General features: G+C 54.9%; 1 protein-coding gene across 4 annotated transcripts in view; it reads right to left on the bottom strand.

Moving 5' to 3' along the window:
* Positions 1-15,174, bottom strand: part of FAM214B (family with sequence similarity 214 member B) — a 42,043-nt gene extending 26,869 nt beyond the window's left edge. For 3 of the 4 annotated variants that reach the window (XM_037374189.1, XM_037374183.1, XM_037374188.1), the window contains exons 1-2: positions 15,100-15,174; positions 8,268-8,357 (exon numbers count right to left, since the gene is read on the bottom strand). The gene's annotated coding sequence lies outside the window, so the exon portion shown is untranslated. The other variant, XM_037374187.1, reaches the window with a different exon arrangement.
* Between the last annotated feature and the right edge of the window lie 5,806 nt (positions 15,175-20,980).

Below are 20,980 nucleotides of genomic sequence, written 5' to 3'. Positions count from 1 at the left end.
ACAGACCCAGAGCCAGACCTGAGCGTTACGAACCAGAAGGTGCCCCTGGCTCCCAAACCGCTGGTGGGGGCCGGACACTTCCTTCAGAGCAGGTCATTGCATCCTTCACTTAAAGATTCATGTGTTTGAGTAAAGACTTGGATTCTCTGGTTAGCTCTAGAGCTGATTATAGTTTCCAGGTATTGACCCTCGCCTCTCTAGTTTTCATCACACTCCCCCAAAAACCCTTTTGAGTGTTGAGCCTGATTACCAGTGAAGACTCTCCCAGGACCAGTTCCACAGCAGTGTGGAGACACCAGCGTCCTGTAAAATTCCTATGTCTGAAGCAGTAGCAAATCACCATCCAACTAAACTACCCTTGTAGGCAGAGAAGCTAAAGATAAAGATTTTGTTCATTCAGGCTCTGGGTCAGACCTCTCACTAATGTTATTGAAGTTACAGTTTCTTTAGTGATTTCTAAGATCACAACAAGGTTAAGAGCTCAGCGTTGTCCAGTTCAGCTGGGCCACTGAATGGGAAAGCAGACCTCAAGCTGCAGAAAATGCACAGCTATTATGCTGTTCTTCTCTGCAAATATCCTGGCATCTTTCCTCAGGCTTGTGTCTCTTGGTTGCCTCACTCCACTTTCCTGATGATTCTCTGAAAACAGACCCTTCCACCTCTCCCCGGGGAAGCACGTTCAGGTGGTATTTGCTGTTGTTGTCATGCAAAGCATAATGTTATTGCCAATACCCTTGCCCTAGCTTTATCTCCCAGGACAACATAATAGTGGATTAAATTCATTATCCCCTATCACTTTATGGCACAATCTTTTCATTTCTCTGTTAACACACATCTGAGACACAGTGAGTTTCAGGCAGGCTCAATCCAGAGTAAATTCCCTGCTCTTTCCTTACAAGGATTTGCACAAGCCACACCTTTTATTTTCAGTAGCAAAAAACCCCCAAGTTAAACCACCACCACCACCAAAAAAAAAAAACCCCAAACTAAACCAAAACACTCTGAAAAACACATTTGGACGTTCACTCATAGACAGAAATTGACTTTTCTTCCCAGACCACCACTTCGGTCAGACCTTTCCTAGGCTCTGGAGGGCAGCATTCTCACTACTGCTCACACTGGTGCAGCTCCATCAACAACGTCTGGAGTCATGTAGTGAGGAAGCTTTCAAGGGTGAGATGCCTTTTCCTTCCCAAAAGCGACCAGCACATGAACACAGGCATTTCCTGATAAACTGTTCCTCCTTGCTTCCAGCCTCTGCTACAGGGGTGGCCTCTGATAGCAGCCTTCCTCCGGAAACACCACTGCATTTTGCTCCGTTACTCTAACAGTATGATATTTGTAGGGAAACAGAATTAAACAGAGCTGTAATCTATAATAAATCATTCCAACTGTGCTGCCAGGGAGATAGCTGCACAGAAGAAAGAGAGGAGATGTAAGTCTGTTTCCTCACAAATCTAAGCCACATAACAGCCCTTTGGTTACAGAAAACAGGCACAGCAGCAAGAACGGTGGCAGACTGATGCCACCAGTTTTTGCATTCTCTCTAGCCAGATTTATCATGTGGCTAGGACAAGTCATTGCAAACACCTTAAGATCCCAGACTGCCAGCCCAGGGGAGAGGTCGGCAGACCAAACCCAGATAAAAAAGCCTGACAATATTCTAGTTCTTCAAAAAAAGCTCTTATCTTTAGCTGTTGCCGCTCCTAGAAGATAAATTGAAAGCAAAGCTCTGACCTGCTACTTCATGCCATAACTGTTTTCTTTTGCTGTCAGCCACAGCAGAGAGCACCTTGAGAATTACCTCTTTGTCCACCCGGCCCAGCTATGCTAATCTCATCAGTAATGCAACACTGGTATAGAAAGGACTTGAGTGACTGTGCTAACGCGTCTAGGCTATGCTCCTCACACAGCCACAGCACTGCTGACTGGCAGTAAGAAAACCCCAGTGCACAGAGTCCAGGCATTTTCTCCAGGTCTGAGTGAAGCAAAAAGTTGGCTCTTGCAGGCTATTCTTCATGCATCTTCCACTGGGCAATCTGTACAGCACTTCTGGGCTTCACTATCTTCTCACAATTTAGGGAATGCAGGTAGAAACACCCACCGAGTCAAAGTTTCCTCTTGGTCCCAATGATCCATCATCTCTCTGCTGAAATCCCCAGCACTCCTCCCACAGCAGCAGCAGCTTTAAGATTGCTCCTGATGTCCAGAAAGGAGACTGGCCTTTTTTTCAGTGACACTCTCAGGATGGGTGTGCCAATTGACTTGCAGGCATGCATTGTCCCAGACTTGCCTAAGGCAATGGCAGCAGCGAAGGCCAGCAGCACGTAACCCACACAGTACTTTCCAAACTCGAACACCACAGCTCAGTCCAGGAGGAAATTCTCTTGGCTGCCTCTCCCTAAATGCTTATTCCCAGCACTGCCTGTCTTAACTCCTCCCCAAACTGGGAGTAGAGTATGTGACCCCACTGCCTTTGGGCTTTTCTGATCCTTTGCACTGTGCTTAAAAATGTGTAGTATGAAGAGGCAAGACAGAAAAAGAGGGAGCAGCACTTCAAAGATGACACAGTTATAACTCATCAGGTCACAGCGCCCAGGAGCTTGAGTCTTAGGCAAGGATCTCAGCATGTAAGGTGCTGTACAAATGGCAGAAGTGAAAATACCCTCTGCCCTAGAACCTGGCAACTCACATCCCAACACACCCATACGTAACCCAGAGCCTTACCTGCTGGGCTCTGCATCCACTCCATGATATTCCATAGCACATCCTGGGGCCTCAGTCCAGTGGAAAAAATCAGAAACAACAGGCTGTGAAAGGGGGGTCAGAGGGAATTAAAGTTTGGCTCAATGGATTCTGACCAAGGTCTGCCATCACCCACACCTGTAATATATTGTAACACCAGTTCTCACACCACAGTGCTGAAGGACACATACATGAAGAGCAGTGCTCGAGCTGCTGATCTGAAGTTGCCTTCAGTGTCAGTTACCAGTGTCCCAGCTTCCTTCATGGGAAAGAAGCTTCAGCTGCCAGTGCAGAGCAAGCTGTTGGCCTCTGGAAAGGGAAGGAACCTGTCAGAAGCAGGAGGGAGGAAACTGTCTACTGCAGGCGGCTTTCCCAAAGGCTCCACATTCCAGCTTCCACCTCCTGGCTTGCTCTCCCTTGGGAACATTAGAGTCTGGAGTCCAGGGGACTTTTTGCAAACAAGTCTAGCCTACTTGGGATTTTAAGATGACTGGAACTGTAGCTGGACAGTGTTGGGCAGTCTATACTGATCTTATAATCACCCTAAATAGGAAATGGACACTATGACAGATCAGAAATAGTGAAACGATTTTCAGGGGAATTTCTGAGGCTTTTTACCCTGGTTCAGAGCTGGATGAAGGGGTCACAGGTCAGGCAAGAATCATGACTTTTATGAGTGCAGACCCATTTGGGCAGCTCACAGACATGCATCCTTGCCGCTCCAGTTTTGCTTGAACATCCTAGTGCCAGATGAAATCCAGTCACAGGTGCTACAGCAGTGTGTGCCACCCCCTGGCAAGCCCACACATCTGACCTCAGAGCATCCTCTGAAGGTGGGGCAGGCTCCTTCCCCTCTCATTCTGGGCTGGGTGCAGAGATGTGGGCAGGGCATTGTAGCTTGTTGCGAGCAGAGCACTGACCTTTGAGAGGTGTAATGAGAGAAGTTTACAGCTCACACAGCCATCCACACTGAGATGGGCAAGCTGTGCTTGCTGCCAGCCAGTCCCTTCCCCCTGGCTCACATCCAGGACTTTAGGCACATCATGGATGACAGGTCAGGTCTCAGTCATGCTCACATTATGGCTGGAGCCAGCTTCCTGACCCATTCTCTCTGCGCAGCAAGGAGCACGGTGTTCCCCACTTCCTTCAGCAACAGAGGCCAGCTCTCTGATAGCACCTGGCAAGAGGTCTGCCCAAAGACAGCTTCAGAAATGTTTAACCACTCTTTTGTGTGCTCCAGAGGATGGTCTCAGACCATACCAGAGGGCTTACTAAAGCATCTGCTCTCCATCAGAGTACAGATATCCCAGAGCAAGGCAAACTGGCTGTGCAAGGTAGAAAGCACAGTACAGGGCTAAGCATCCTGGGAAGATGCAGGCACGGCTGGAGCCACTCACATCGATTAACTGAGGATAAGCAAGGGCAGCAGAATGAACTTGCTTTCTTCGTGTCGTACAGTGAGAAGGGCTAAGGAGATTGGTTTCTTTCTAAGGCTGAGCCTGCTCTGCAACTTGAGGCTTCAAACAGAACAGGTCTGCAAAGAGAAGCTGACTGCTCATTCCCCAGCGGGAGGCAAAAGAGGGGAGAAGATGGACAAAACATCCCCGGCCACCCACCCTGAAGCTGCTGCCCAAGGAAAATGGCTTCAGGTGCCAGATTGTCATGTAGGAGCCCAGCAGTGCCAAGCCCATGGCATGGCTAGGATGGTGCTGCATCGAGGGCTGCTCCTCCACCATGCACTGCAGAAAAGCAACAGTGCAGCATGCAGCCAGCAGTGAGTTGCCATAGCAATTCCCCCAAGCATGCCCCGCTACCTCCCTCCTTTGTCTCTGCTCCCCCAAGCCTCACTGCTCCCTCCCTGCTGTCCCACACACAAAACCAGTTGAACAACATCCAGAAGCCTCAACATGCTCCTGAAGGGCTGTTCATTACCCCGAAGAAGGAAAGGGGACAGAGGTGGATGTCCACTCCCACAAGCCATCACCCTCACCTGCTTCACAGGCTACTCTGGACCTGGTGCACCATACCCCACCGTGCCCAGTGCCAAGGCACAACACGGGAGAGCCAGGCAGCCAGATGTGGGGTATAGAGGCCCCTCTAGGTGCATCCCACGTCATGATGTGGCAGGCAGGGATGCTTCAACATCGACGCCTGCCCTGTGCTGCCCGCTCCGTGGTGGTGACACATAGCCCCTGTCCAGCCCAGCCCAGCCCAACACGGCTGCCGGCAGGTCAGAAAGCCCCATGAACTCTTTCTACCTTGTGGCAGTACCAGGTTTGATGGAAATGAGGGTCCCAGATTTGACTTGCTGCAGCCTGGCAGGCACCTCTTAAGTCTCTGCTTTCTAGTCCCAGCCACTTCCACTTCAAGCAGGTCTGTTCCTCTGCACCAAACCTCACTGTGGCTTGAACCAGAGGCAGATCCTGCTTTGCTTCCTGTCCTAAAAACTGCTGTCTACCATCACTGTGCTGCTAAGCAGTTACCCAACCTGTCATGTAAGCAGAGCTCCTCTCCCCTTCACCTCTCCCACAGGGGCACAAGATACAAGGGGAAGACAAAGGACCCTGCTGAACCACACTCAGGTGGGATACCTGCCAATATCTTTCAATTAATGAATTTAACGACTTAACAGAATAGATAAAGAACTTCTAAAAAGCTCTGCTTCCCTCCCCATTCTGCCCTTCCCCAGATCTAGTAGGGCCCACCACAACCAGTTACATCACTTGAAGGTTACAGCAGAAGCTAGCAAAGCCTCGGTCCTGATCCAGGATGAGTCACAGAGCTCAGGAGATCACGCAACTTCCTTCTGATACCATCAACCGTGCCTTACACAGGCTAAAAATAAAGATGTGCCAAAACTGCAGAGCCACATCTTGCCTCAACACGAAACTTAGCTAAGCTCAGTGCTAAGTTCAGTGCTGCTGAAAAATCACCTGAGCAGGTGGAAACCAACAAGTGCAGAGAGGCCACAAGTCTTGGGCGTACAGACAAAGGAGAGGCCAGAAGGTCTCACCCTGTGCTGTGCTGTAGGATGGTGGTGGCAGACAACAAGCAGCCATTCACCCATACAGACAGGCCCAGAGCTGGGCTCCCATCTCACTTGGCTGCGGACTTTGGAGTATTTCCACACCCAGAGGTTTCGTGGAAGACCATTTTCTATACCACAGGCACCCATCTGAAACAACAGGAACTGACTGCTACGAACAGGAAGGATGCTGCATTTTTGGCAGGAAAAGGCTGGAAGGCTGTGGCCTGTTTCCCACCATGCAATGCATGGGCACCCACAAAGCAAAGTCCGAAGGGTGCTTGGAGCTAGGGCTAAAAAAAGGGGTCACACATGCATCTGATATGGCTCAGATGTTTTAGGTAAGTGAGTAATTCGAAGTTCTTCCTAATCCCTGGGATGCTATGCCCCAGCAAAACCTTTGCACATGAGGATACAGGACTCTCACATAGCTCTTAGCAGGGAGCCACAGGATCACACACAAATAGGAGCTCAGAGGGACAACCCGCAATGTTCAGAGACCTAAAATTAGCCTCAGCAGATGATCCTCTGCTCCATTCCTGGGAGCAGTGAGGACCGAACAAGGATCCAGCTGTCCCAACACTCCCATGAGCAGGATCTTTGAATGCCCGACCGACTTGCAGCAGAGATGGTAGGGCAAAGAGGGGATTCCTCGCATAACTCCAGTGCCAATACTCACAAGGAACCCAGAGCTCCATCTCTTGAAGGGAGAAAGCGGCGGGCAGCATTTTCTTGGGGTTTCCAGTGGAAAGACCTACTCCTAGATCAGCTGGTCAGACTGAAGCAATGGCAGCCCACTCACGCTAAAGAGTGGACTGAAGGACATTAGGCTGACCACTTTTTGTCTAAGACATAACCTCCACTTTGCCCAGTCTTCAAGTTTGCCAGCAAAGCATTTCATCCTGTTCTCAACAGAGGCACTGCAAGTCTCTCCAAGGGCCTGCAAGCTGTACCAGCTTCCAGATTACAGCCAACTGCACTAAACTGAATTAACATCATTAATTTAGCCCAAATATAAGTTTACCAATGCCACCTGGCTTTGATGATATCCAAACCAGAGAGGAGGTTCATGCTATGATCAAGTAATGGGAGAAGCTGCTGCATTACACATATTTGCGAGATTTACTGTCCCTGGAGATATTAAGCTATTTGGTCAGCAAGGGGAGGGGAAGAACAGTGGATCTAACACAGTAAACCGTGTGTTAAAATGCCTCTTGTCAAAAGGCCGGGGAGCCTTGAGAGGATACTGGAGCTTGGTGGACTGGATCTGCAATGCAGCTCCAGCAGAACCAAGGGCAAACCTTTTCTCTGGTCTTAGCCACATAATATGTCTCTTTTCCATCACTAAGATACACATAAGATCCCAGCATGGAGCAGGTACTAGTGATTGCCACAACTCAGCTGGATAAAGGCGCTGCTCTGCTGCAACCATGTTGGGTGGTTGGAGTCCTCAGCACACACCAACACCAGCAAAGGACTACTTCTTACCTTTAACTTCCCAGGTAAATCTACCCCTGCCTCACTCGTTGTGGCTACCACTTCAGCATCGGGCTGAAGGATGAGATGGCCTGAGTCCCTGTCTCCAGCTGCCTCTGGACTAGCCCCAAACTTCCATGGGGAGGGAAGAGCCACAGACCCTGGGTGACCATGCATCCTAAACAGCAGCTTCCTCATATAACCTCTCCAAAGAGCTAAATCGTACCTGAGCTCTGGATTGACAGGTCTCCCTCGGAGGCACAGTGTTGATGAGGGCTCCCTTCCCAGTGAGAGCACACCGTGCAGGTGGGGCGGGCACTGCTGGGGCCCAGGCATGCACACCAGCATTCAGGCACAGGGCTGGGGCAGGAAGCCCAAAGCTGCCTCAGCCTGCTCCAGACAGCTTACCTCAGAGCAGTAAGGGCCTGACCTTCTTCACATTTCTTGACAGTGGCAATACAAAGACTACCAGTCCTCCTGAAACACTTTGCTGTCACTCTAAGCCTCATACAGCACAGCCAAGGGCCTCCTCAAGCTACAAAATCCTGGGAAAATGCAGGAAGAGCTCAACTGGTTCAGATAGAAAGCAGGATCACATCTCCCATGAGCTCTGTGTGAGCTCTATTTGTTCAGGTGAAGGACAGCAAGCTGCAGAGACCAGCAGCTGGGAAATGTTCCCATTCCATATTGCTGGCAGGCAGAAGGACAAGTGCAGCAAGTAGCACAGACTACAGGTTCTCGAGGGCTTAAAACACACTGCACTTGAGCTCCCGAAAATTGTGTGCAGGGCTCAGTGGTCTTAACAGCATTGGTCACACACAACCAGGCTGCCTTTGCCACACTGCCAACCAGGTGGGAGCCAGGAGCACCCAACAAGCCTGGGCTGTGGGAGCCTCACCTGGGTGACACCTACTCTACAGAGCTGTCCCTATGGGCCAAGAGGAGAGCACGGGGTTCCCCTGCTTCTTCACGCAGCCCTGGTGAAGGAAGAGAGACCAATGACGATTGTGCAGGTACTAACTATGGTGTAGGGCTGAAGAAGATGGGAAACGCCAGTCTCCGCATCCGCAGCATAGTCTTGGAGTTGCTCGTTCAGGCTGTCTTGGGTAACCTGGAAAGACACATGCACAAATAAACATTCAGCTCAGCTTCAAAACACCTTGCCCATGCAAGACAACCTTCCAAACACTAGCCAGGCAGTAACTGCTCATCCAAGCCAAGCACATTAGTGGCCTATGCATGAAATGAGAGATCCCAAGCACCCCAGCACCTCAAAGACCCCACCATACCCCTTCAGCTGCAGCCCTGACTCCCTCCTGGGGTTCCAGTTACCACCCCAGTTCCCTGCAGGACTCCACGTGAGTGCATGGGTGGTTCCCCAGAGAGGGCTGCTAAGGATGTGGCCACCGTCCCCCTTCCCTAGATTTCAGTGGGAAGTAAAGTCCTTTCTGTGCCCTTGACTTTGTTCTTCTGCACCTGCGCAGCTGTGCATTGCTCCACCACACAGGCTTTGCCAGTACTCAAGTGCGTGTGCTGGCATATGGTTTATCTGCAAGAACAGACTCTGGCTGCGGTCCCCATGGGCCACCCACTAAACCACCCTGCAGTGACACGAAGCCAGGGCAGGGAGGGCTGAACTCCACTGCTGGAGAGATACTGCTCCCAACAACTCCAGGCCAAGCCAAATCCAATGCTGCAGTGTTTCCCAGGCTACAGCGAAAGGGGAAAACGACAACTGCTCAATAGAAATCTGAGGGGCCTGCCAACATCATCACAAAGAGGTTGTTCAAGACCCCTCCCAGTGCTGTAATTATAGACTTCTGGTGATCACACTGTGTGGGGGCTAGATCCTCGTGTCCAGCAGATCTTGAAAACCAGGACAGTATCAGCCTCCCCAGACCCAGGTTTTTCGCTGCCCAAAAGCATGATGAGCAAAAGCTGCTTGGGGGCAGTCCCCAATCCCCAGCCTACCCTCCCACATGGGTAACCACCCTGTGGTACCACCGGCGGCACAACCCAGCTCCAACCACAACCACAGCACCAGTGAGCACAGCACTGTGGGCAGCCACACTGCTGGTCCCCCAGAAGCACAGCCTTTACATCATGATCTGGGGAAGCACCATCACACTAGCTTATTGGTGCACCAGCCCTTAAAACAGTCATGAAGGTGATATGGAGAAATAGTTTGAAATAGGGACAATGGACATCGATTGTGATTGTGTATGTCTGCTCAAGGAATGTGGGTATGGTGACTGGTCATGAGTGTGGTGTCTGGTCACATAGCCACACAGCTTTGAGGAGACACTACCCTTCTTCCTCTAACAGAGGGGCTATTTATAAAAAGGATGAGAAAAGGATGAGAGACATTTCAATGTTATCTAGAGGAAGGGAGTGCTAAGTCTTCTTGCTGGAGAAGTTCAGATGGTCACAAAGACATGAAACACCTACAAACCTGCAAGACCACCACATTCCAGGCAAAGGACTGATAAGCTAATTAACATACAAAGCGAGAGTAAGCGGATTTAGGTAACAATTGAATATTCATTTGTTTTATTGTATAAATGTGAGATGGTTCGTCACTTCGGGCATGCACGCTTGTGGAGGAGCGATCCCCCGTGCATCTGCGCGCAATAAACATACCTACTTTATAACTTTCGGGTTATAGAGTCTAATTCCGCACGTCAAAGGCACCCAGAGTGTTTGTGCTTAAATGTCACCTGCATCTACACAGTTAGGAGGTCAGCCTGCACCAGTGTCCCAGGAGAGGTCCCACCTGGGAGCTGTACCAGCTAGTCACTAGGGCTAAGTTTTGGGGGAATTTATAAGCAGAAAAAGCCCCAGTTAAGTGTAGCATGTGTATATGTAAATATATATATACTTATAACCGTCCACCAATTCCCTGCTCTACCACACTACCCTTCACAGAAGGTTCAAAAGGCTCTCAGCCTGAACAGTGACAAGAATTGCTTTGGACACAGCTGAGTTACTGCCACCCACATACCGCTGCAGCACAGGAAGCAATGGCAACGTATCTGACAGGGATGGGTTGAAAACACTCCCCAGGAAGAATGCAATTACCCCAAATGGACTGAGGCCAGGAGATCTGGATTATCACCTCAGCTCTTGCATAAAGGGCTTTGCATCTTTATTCACTTCCAACAAGAAGAATCACAGGGTTGACACCAGCCCTGGCCTGGGACACAGATTTGTTACTAAAAAGCACTTCCAGCTGAATCACTAACTGCACATTTTGCAACACACAGGACTCCTTTAAGGGCCTCCCATTCAAGTATTGTTCTACCATCATGCTGCTTAGCTGGGGGGGTTCTCCAGGCCACAACACAGGCAAGTATGACTGCAAACCACTGGCCAGTCCTGAAAAAGCTCTCTGAAATGCAGAGTATGTGAGCTCAGCTGCTCTTCATTCAGGATTCACAACCAGCTGAAGATAATGACAGAAACAGGGGGAAAACATATTAATTGGCAGCTGGGCATTCACGAGGCCGAGGAAGGGAGGCTGTGAAAGAGAGGGGCAAAGCCAAGAGAGAATAAGGATTTGCAGAGACATTTCCCAGTCAAAGAAAATGGTTTTTAAAACGAACCTCAACCTTTGTGAGAGCAAGTTTTCTAGAGGTTATAATCACCTGGCTCACCTGCTCATAAGCAAAAGCAAACTGGAAAAGCAAAGGAAGAGGGCTGGTCAGAAAACAGGCTCCAAAGAGCAGTTGCCAGGCACTGCAGATGGAAGGAAGGAGCGGAACACCCAGTGGTGTTACTGGGATACAGGGACCCACACAACCCACTGGAAGAAGGGAGTTCCTGGGAGTGATGAGAGGTGGAGAGGCACCAGACAAAACCTCCCCACAGAAGACTGTCACTGCCAAGTAACCTGCAACAACACCCTCCACAAGCCATCTGTTAAAAGTACAAATGCCTCCCTTTGAGTGTTCTCCTGTATTGCCCTTCACACCTGTCCTGCTTCAAACCTGACTCATTAATTCCTCCAGCCATGGAGCCTCTGATAATTTGATTACAGTTCTATTGACAGTGTGCTGAGGACACAACTTCTCTAACCAGTACAGCTTCACTTTTTCCTTTCACATCTGTGGTCATGTATCTATGAACAACACATTTTCTTGTTCTGCATCCAGGCAGCATCCCGGCCCCCAGGCACTGCGCATTTCCAAACAGCACACCACGGTGCCTACCAAATCTAGCAGGGTGAAAGTGTGGGCAGGCCCGGAGCAGTAAGGGCAGGTAAAAGACTCAGGAAGAGTAAAGAGTCTTTGATTTTGAAGAGTCCAATCAATAACTATCCCCTTGAACCACTCTGAGACTCAGAAGCAGTGAGGAAGGTCCTGCCCCTGGGGAGGGACAGCCCCAGGCACCAGCACAGGCTGGGGTGACCTGCTGGGGGGCAGCTCTGCGGAGAAGGACCTGGGAGTGCTGCTGGGCAGCCAGTTGCCCACGGGCCAGCTGTGTGCCCCGGTGGGCAGCCAGTTGCCCGTGGGCCAGCTGTGTGCCCCGGTGGCCAAGCAGGCCAGTGGGACCCTGGGGGGCATGAGGAGGAGCGGGGCCAGCAGGTCGAGGGGGGATCCTCCCCCTCTGCTCTGCCCTGGTGAGGTCCCACCTGCAGTGCTGTGCCCAGTGCTGGGCTCCCCAGTTCAGGGGGGACTGGGAACTGCTGGGGGAGGGTCCGGTGGGGGCTGCAAAGACCATCAGGGGACTGGAGCATCTGCCTGGTGAGGAAAGGCTGAGGGAGCTGGGCCTCTTTAGCCTGGGAAGGCTGAGAGGGGATCTTACCAATGTCTACAAGTATCTTAAGGGTGAATGTCCAGAGGATGGGGCCAGGCTCTTCTCAGTGGTGCCCAGCGACAGGACAAGGGGCACTGGGCACAAACTGCAGCACAGGAAGCTCCATCTGAATCTGGGGAAGAACTTCTTCACCTTGAGGGTGACAGAGCCCTGGAACAGGCTGCCCAGAGAGGTTGTGGCATCTCCTTCTCCGAGACATTCAAAACCTGCCTGGACGCAACTCTGTGTGCCTTGCTTTAGCAGGGGGCTGGACTAGACGACCTCCAGAGGTCCCCTCCAACCCTGACCATGCTGTGGTCTCTGGCGTCTGCCACTTAGCACGGCTGTGCAGAAATGTACCAAGGCAAGCAGTGGTAGTAGTGAGGAGGAAGACCAGCAATGCAGATTCTCTGCCCTCAGAGGTCCCTTCACCTCAGGGAGGGAACTTCCTTTCCTCCTTCTCCGCATGCTCAGAAGACTTGGAACTGTTGACGGCACAGGGGATGGGAAAGCTCAGTACTATAGTGGAGGGAGATGTACAGACTAGGGGCTTCACCTGCCTTGGAGGAAGCCACCAGAAGTTAAACAGCATCCCTACCCATAAAATTAAAATGATCTGTTGTTCCCTAATGTCTGTTTCTGGAGAACAGAGCATCGAGAGCTGCTTTGCCCAGCTTGCTGTAAAGGCAGGTGAGACCCTCAGTGAGCTGTGTCCCAAATAACAGGGTTGCCAAAGTCAGTGCAGTGACCCCAGCAGCTTTCCTCCTGGCAGCAGGTAGGAAACCTTCCACACAGGGAACAGAAAAAAGGCAGGTGAGTAGCAGAGCTGAAACGGCCCCAGCCCTGCCCTGCTTGCTGGCTAGACTGTGGTTCCACATGCCCAGCTTGCCCAGGACCACAGCTCTACAGCTGGGATGACAGGAGGGCTCTGCTGTCCTCACACATCCTGGTCGCTCCAGGGTCCATGGGAAGGGAGGCATGCACATCCCATGGGAGTCAGCAGGAACCTGGCAAAACATTACGGGAGCAGCTGCTGCAGATGAGGCAAAAGCAGGTGCTGCCTCCTCTGCAAGAAGCACCCTGGCAGCAGCGTCCCACCGCGATCCAAACCCCGTATAAACCCCCCTGCCCACCCTGCTCCCACCACTGCCCTGCCCTCAGCACAGGCAGGGCTGACAGGAGGCTGCAGATCCCAGCCTGCCACGATGCCCAGAGGGGCGGCTGGGCTGCGTGGAGGGAGCTGCATGCTGGGACATGTAGTCCCTACCAGGGTCCCCACCGCTCGCTCACGCGGAGACCCACACAATGTGAATCGATGCTGTGGAACAAGGCAGTGGCGACACTTTAAAGGATGACTTAATTCTCCTGGTCCTCAACCCCTTCCTAAAGCCCAGCCCAGCCAAAAGCCTAGTATTATCACACTGGGAGGTTACTCACGTTTCACCTGCCAGACCTTGTTCACCTTCTACATGTGTTACCCGGTTTGCTGAGACTCCTTTGCGTCAGGGTTCAGTCCTGCTACACTCTGCACAAGGTCTCAGCTTCCCCTCTTTGCTAGGACTGACCGACACAATCCGGGCAGAGGACAGGTCTGTAAGCAGATTCTCGCTTGTGCAATGCTTTTTTAAAAGGCACTGAGTGAAAGCAACTTTCAAAACACCCCAAGACGCAGCGTGGCATTCCTCTCCCGCACACTTTCCACAGCATCTGCAAACTCCACGCTCCTTCCTTAAAGGATAAAAGGAGTCTGGAAACCCGGGAGCTAAGTCTATGCCCCTTGTACACATCACCCGAAGGATCACATTTACAGGTGGGCTGCAGGCAAGCCCACCACCCCAGCTGCCGTCATGCAGCCATCTCCTCCGTCTTCCCTAACACACAGCAGCCGTCTAAACAGCACGTCTGGCACTGCCAAGCACCGCCGGCGTGATTCCTGTTGGAACCGGGCGCCACGGCCACAGCGAACCGCTTGAAAACCCCGGGAGGTCGGTGGCGGCGGGTCTGGGGTGGGCAGATGTCCCCCCGCCGGGCCCTTCCGCCGGCGGCGGCGGTCACCAGAGGGCAGCAGGCCGGCCACCAGGCCACATCCGCCCGGCGCGGCGCCCGCAGCCCCACGCTGGCGGCCGCCGGGTACCCACGGGGCAGGTGCCGGCCCAGGAGGCACGGGCCGAGCCGCCGCTGGCCGCCCGGGCGGGCTGCGGGCCGGGCGACGGCGCGGCGGCCCCGGGCCTCCGACGCGGCCCCAGCACCATGGTGCCTCGGGCACGGGCCGTCCCGGGGGGCCGGGGCTGGTGGCCGGTCCCAGCCGGGGCCGGGTTTGAGCCGATGCCCGCGGGGAGGTGGAGGCCCCGTCCTGTCGGCAGGGCCGTGGGCAGTCTGTCCCTGCCCGTGTCACGGCGGGGAGGACGTGGCCTCGGCGGGGGAGACCGGGGGCAGCGCAGGCTTCCTGGCTGCGGGGCTGCGGTGGCAGGCCAGGAGCGGGGGTGGGGGCAGAGCCCCGCCGCACCAGCCGCAGCGCGCCCCTCCCGGGCAGCGACTGCTCACAGCCCCGCTGCGTGTGTCCCCCCGCCCCGCTCCCCCGAGAGCTGCCTCTGCCAGACCCTCCCCTGCCAGACTCGCGCTCAGCCCCCGCGATGGCGCAGCCCTCCCCCGCCGGGCACCGGCGACCCTGGCGGGGAGCTACCCCACCTCAGCACCGCCTGCCACGGCTGCCGCCGGGCACAGCCCCCGCGCCCGTCCCAGAACTACCGGCTACGGTCCCCCCGCCACGGCCCCCCCACCAGCTCACAGCCCCCATCTTGGTCGCAGCCCCTCACGTACTACCTGGTCACGGTCGCTCCCCGCCGCGGCCCCCCCCCCCCCCAGCTCCCGCTCGCCCTACTCGGCCAGAGCCCCCAGTCCCATCGCCCCCCCTCCCGAACCTTCTGGAACCGGAGGGGGCGGCGGGGACGGGGCGTATTAACCCCTCCCACGCCGGACAGGCGGCCCGTCTCCCGCCGGTGCCCGGTCCCGCTCCGTGTGCCCCTCGGCCCTGCCCGCCGCGGCCCCGCCAGACCCACCAGCGCCCCCTCCGCCACTGCTGCCGCCTCGGCCCCGACTGCTGCGCGGCTCCCTCAGCTCCTTCCGGGTGTCGGCGGGGACACGCCCCCCGCGCCCGCCTTCCTCGCGCTGATTGGTGCGCTGGGCGGGGCACGGCGCGGGGCGAGGCGCGCGGCGTGGCGGCGCGGCCAATGGGCGGGAGAAGAGGTGGTGACACGCGGCGCCGAGATCCCGCCCTGGCTCCGCCCGCTCCACGTGCGGGTGTGTGATGACAGCGGGGACGGGGCGGCCCCAAGCGAAGCGGCCCCTCATTGGCCACCGGCGGAGGGGGCGGGGCCTGACTCAGCGCTGGGGTGGGGGCTGCCATCGCCCTGACCCTCCGCTTCTGACCCGCAGCCAGGCCGACCTTTAATCTCTGACCTGACCCCGGCCCGCCCTGGGGGGCGCTGGGCCCATACACGGCCCCGCGGGTGCGACGTGTCCCGCCCCACGGGCACGGGGTGCCCCCCCACAGCCGCAGCCCTCCCCACCCCGTGGACACGGCACACCTCGGACCCATGGGCACCCCCTGCCACCCACCCAGCCCCATAGACCACCTCCCCCCGGCCCCACGCCCAGGGACACACACAGCCCCCTGCCCCCCACGGGCAAGGCCTCCCCAGGTGAGACTCCCGCCGTGTCCCTGGCCCCACGGACATGTCCTGAGTGGAACGAGCCAGGTGTCCTCCACCCCCCGGGTGATGCCGGGACCCCCCCGTGCCAAGCCTGCCAGCCTGCCAGCCACCCACAGCTGGTGCAGCTGGGCTGGGCTGTGCCGGATCCGGGGGGGGGGGGCGGGGGGCAGACAGGACCCGTGGGGGCAGCTGCCCCCGCAAAATGGCTGATCGTAAATACTTGGGTACCGGGGCTCTGCTACCCGCTGGAGGGGTCATGGGCAGGACCCACCGCCCTGAGGGGCAGCAGCCTGGAGCTTGCCAGTGTGACTGCGGGCCGTCTGGTCAGGGCAGAGACACCTTGGCTTCAGCGATTTTGTGTGAAGCCCAGTAAAAACCAGACCCCCGGCCAAATCACCTCACTCCGCAGCAAGCTGCAGCTGCAACACCACTCTAAAAATAGCGAGGACCGGTACCGTCAAATGATAAATATAACTGAGATCTCGTCTTCTGTCAGTGCTAGCATGCAGCAAGCTGGATGCAAACCGGCAGCACACCGGCTGCTGGAGCCCCGACACCCCCCTCGCCTTGCTGCCAGTGCCAGGGCATTATTTTTGGAGGTGCCGTCATGGACAAAGCCACGCCGGGTGCTCTCTGCGAATAGCCATGCTGGGGGACAGCGGGATGGCCAGTCCTTTCATGCTGCTGCCCTACAAGTGCTTTTCTGCAGGGATAAATGGCAGTGCAATGCAGTGCTATGTGGCCATGGAGCAGCTGCCAACACGGGACCTCATCGCCTCCTGAGGCCGCAGCCTCAGCCTGTGGTTGTAGGAGATTTCTTGCCAAGTCTCCCCTGACTGTTCCCAGATTTGGGTAGTGGGCCATTAGAGGGTATTGAAAGTACAGAGCATTTTAATTTCTGAGTGTGATGACAGCAACATGTGATCCTTGGGTGCTCCTGGTGGTTTAGGAGCCACTGCCTTGGACAGCATGTGTGCAGGTGCTGGTTTCAGGGAGGAAGAGCCCAGGAAGCTCAGTTCCCCCACACCCCTGCTCATCCCTTATGACAGGGGTTTCCTACATGCTCCCAGGGAAATATTTAGCTTTTCTGCCCTTTGGTCCTGTGTGTCAGCTCTGCCAAGCCGGTGAGAAGCTCTGGTGTCCAACTGGGATGGGAGCAGAGGCCATGGAAACCAGAGGTGGGCTGGAAATGGCTCAGTCCCCATCCCACAGCCACTTCCACAGGCTGAGTTTTCCAGCTTGAACTGGCTGAATTGAGTTCAGGGTTAACAAATGGTTAATGAACCATTATTGGCCTGAACGGGAACTGAACTGGAACAACTTCAGTCACAGCTGAACCCGCTGTGGAGCTGAATCCAAAAGATTTGCTGGTTCAGCTCCTCGGCTGCAGGGAATATGGGCTCCTTTGTCCTTGACAAGAATAATAACATTTCTGTTTATTGTGTGGGCAGCGAAGGATTAATAATACCCCAAGTTATTTACCTCCTGCTTGTGAGTGCTGAGGGTCTGTGAGCAACGTCCCTGCTGAGCACACTGTCCCTTAGCAACCTCCCCTGATTTTTAAAACATATCCTTGTTCCAGAAGCAGGATTAAGGAGCAGGATGTAAAAGCTCCTTTTAGCAGTCTGGGTGGGGTGAGGGTGCTCCTGCTTCTCCCAGGCATGGGGCAGAACCTCAGCTGTGGCCATTTGATGGGGATTGGTAATGCAGGCAGAAGACAGCAGTGTTTCAGAGAGCGTCTGGAAAAGCTCCAGAGGCTCGGAGGGGATGGGGATGGGGGTAAAGTTACCGCACGAGCCATACTGCTGCCTTGCAGAGGGACAGCCCACCCAGGGCTTGCCAGGAGTGAGCTTCATCCACTCCCTGCAAACCCTGGGGGACCTGCAGAGGACTTCACAAGTGTTAGTGAAGGCAAGCAGGGAGGTTTAAATATGTTAGGCAGGGTTCTGCACCATGGCTGGCCACCTTCCAGAGGCTCGACTGCCAGGGGATCTGGGGGGAGGGTGTTTCCCCAGGAAGATGAGGTGTCCCAGGCAGTGCGTGGTGGAATGACGTCCTTCCGTGATGAGCTCTGCTGCCTGCGGGGCTTCCCTTTGAAGGGTGCACTGGTGAGGTGACTGGGTACCGGTGAGTTCATCGCTGGGTTAGCTCCCTCCCGGAGCTGCCCAACCGGCCGGCTGTGGGCTGGGGCTGCTCAGCCTGTTTGCCAGGCTGGCTGCTCCTGCTAGAGAGGCTGTTGTGTGCTGAGCTTCAGCAGGCTGAGCTGACACCAGCAAGGCTCCTGCTGCAGTTTTAATTTAATCGTTTTCATCATGGAAGGGTGACGTCCACACACACACGCTCATTTTCTTGGCGTGAGCAGGTTTTGCAATAGCAAAAGCGCCTTCAAAAAATACACCCATCATCTCCCAGAGCTGATGGGGCAAGATGTGCCTCTGTAGGGGTGATGCACCCCTGCACTACCTGCATGCTGCCCACGCTGGCAGGCTGGCCCACACCATGCACACCCGATCCAAGTCCATGTAGGTAGAGCAATAAAAGGACCCGTGTGCAGAAACGAGCCCGGAAAGACCTGGAGAACTGCCAGGGAGAGATTGCGGGGAATTTTAAAAGGCCTTTGGAGGAAGCTGGTGGGAATCAGCTGTCACTTTTCTTGGGGCCCCTGGCAAGCCATGCCAGGCAGCGAGGTGCAGAGCAGTGGCAGGGCTAGACTGGGCACCCCATGGTGACTCATGGCCTCATCCCAGCTGGCAGAGGAGATGCACAAAGCCCAAGGGGAAGGTGTGTGAGAGAAGCGTTGGGTGTCAATTCCCCTCTTAATGGTGGGCCGCACAAGCATCTCTTGGTCAGGCTGCCACAGAGAGGCTTTGGCTTTTTTATCTCTTGCAGCCACACCCCTCCACATGCTGTGGAGAGACCTTGGCTCCTGCAGCACTGCCTCCAGGGGTTTTGACGCTTCTCATCCTCCCCGTGTTTAGCCACCAGAGGAGAGAGAAGCCAAATCCTGCCTCTCTTTCCCTGCGGCTGTCACAAGGAGGCGATGCACACCAGTGCCCCATGGTGCTGCGCTGGAGCCATGGGACGTTCCTCAGGTAACGTGAGTTGGTGCTGCAGAACCTTTCCCCCACTGGAACCTGTTTCCACAAGGTGCTTGGTTTACCTGTTTGGCTGAAACAGCTGTAAAACTGGAGATGTGAATCACGCTTGGAGAATTTCCTGCTGGAGGAGTCCTTTGCCTTATGGGGGTAGGGGTGGCATTCCCTCCCGGCACTGCAGGAGTCCCTCCCTGCATGGCTCTGAGCAGGGCTCAGGGTCACAATGGAGCTGAAAGTCACTGCAGCATCCCGACTGAGCCCTGGCTGCCCACTGATGCCTCGTGCCGAACTGGGGGCATCTGCTGGGATTCAGACCCCTGATGGGAAAGGGGGAGGTGAGAGCACTACTAAGGAAAGATGGATCTCATACGTCTTTAACAAGCACTGGTGGTAGGGTCGGGCTGGGCTGCTCACTTTCTCCAAAACCTCACATGACCCTCGTAGCTCCAGTGTTGCCTCTTTCCCATCAGCTGTCTCCCAACACCTTGCAGAGGACAGCAGCATTGGGACCCCCATGGGACCATGGAGGGACTTAGGCACCATGGAGAAAAGGAACAATTACAGGCTACACAGCTGGATGCAGGTCATTGATCCTATACTTTAGCCACCACACTTCACTGCTGCTTTGTGTCTCAGATGCACATGGGTTTCCCAGAGCCAAACAGGTCTGTCTTGGCTGGGGGCAGCACTCCAGAGGTCCATCCTGGAGCTGCTGGCAGACAGTCTAATGAGGGGTGAAGGCTGCTGCTTGTAGCTTGGCAGGTGGAGGATGCTCGGCAGGAAGAGTTTCTGCAAGGGAGATGTGCGGTCCTGGGCTCTCCAGGCCTGGGGGTTTGCAGTACAAAGCCACAGCAGATCTGGTGTCTGTTGGTTGTGTCCTGCTCTGAGCAGGAAGGAGGTCAGGCTGGGAATGTGTCTGACGGTGGTGCTCAGGGAATGCCCAACTGCAGTCCTGCACCCAGTGATGGGACAACACCACCTGGGGACAGTACGTGCCTGCTCGGCACCAGAGAAGTAATCCCTGCTGACCCCTCACTGTTCGGCACGCAAATGTCTCCCTGCTGCTACTTCAGCCCTGGGGATGACCTGTCAGCCTGGCCAATTTGACTTCACCTAATGGCCCTCTGCCCTGACCTGCAGCTGGGCAGTTGGGGGATGTGCTGCAGGTTTAGGATGGCAGCAGGTACAGGCTCCAAGGAGGGTGCTGCTGGTCCTGTCAGGCTCTGGGGAGAGATGTGCTGTGCCCCACTGCCAGAATGAGTCCCTCTCTTGTTCTCGAAAGCCTAAGCTTCTCCTGCCGCAGCTTCTCTGCAGAAATGTTTACTTTTCGTTTTGTCTGCCTTAAAAAAAAAAAAAAAAAGGAAAAGAGAAAACAAGGGAGGAACTGATTAACTCCGTTTACCCACTCAGATAGCATTGGCCCCAAGCTGCTGGTTGGCATGGGCCGTGCCGGGGCTGGTACGTGCCTGGAGTTGAGCAGTGATGTCTCAGCCTTGCTGCTAGTCCCACAGCTGCACTGGCAGCCTTCACTGATGGCAAGTGTGTGAACCAGGGCTGACAGCAGAAGGTGAAGGTCCCCTTGGTATCACCTTGGTAGGGTGGTGGAGGCTGGGACCACGCACAAATGCCTCGCACTGCGACAGGCCACCACACGGCCCAGGACTGGCCAGTCACTGCGGGTCCTTGCCTGTATGTAAATTTGTAAATTTTGGCATTTCTCCCTGGCCACACTTGGCGTTTGGGGCTGTGCCCTTCCACTGGGCTCTGCTGCTCAGAGCACTCGCAGGGATCCTGCACCCCATGCAGCACCAGCACCCTGGGGTGTTGCACTTGGCTGCACCCCCTCTTCCAGCACCTGGGCATTTCCCCGAGGACACAGCTGATGGACGGCAAGGCTAAGCTTTGCACAGATACAGGATATTTGAACCCTGGGTTGTGGATAAAGATGTCTCCAGGGCTGTGCTGTGTGGAGGGTCAGCAAAGCCCCTTCCCTAACGCCTGCTACTGGAGAGGTACTGAGCTCTGTGGGGTTCATATGCAAACTGAAGTCCGGGGGTATATCCCCACTTAAGTCGCTGAAAACTTGGGGTGATGGAAAATCACTTCCCATGCCTGCCTTGGTCAGTGGATGC

Source organism: Falco rusticolus, chromosome Z (assembly GCF_015220075.1).
Source record: "Falco rusticolus isolate bFalRus1 chromosome Z, bFalRus1.pri, whole genome shotgun sequence".
Taxonomy (NCBI): domain Eukaryota; kingdom Metazoa; phylum Chordata; class Aves; order Falconiformes; family Falconidae; genus Falco; species Falco rusticolus.
The sequence above is the reverse complement of the archived record's forward strand: the minus strand, read 5'-3'. Positions and strand labels throughout refer to the sequence as shown.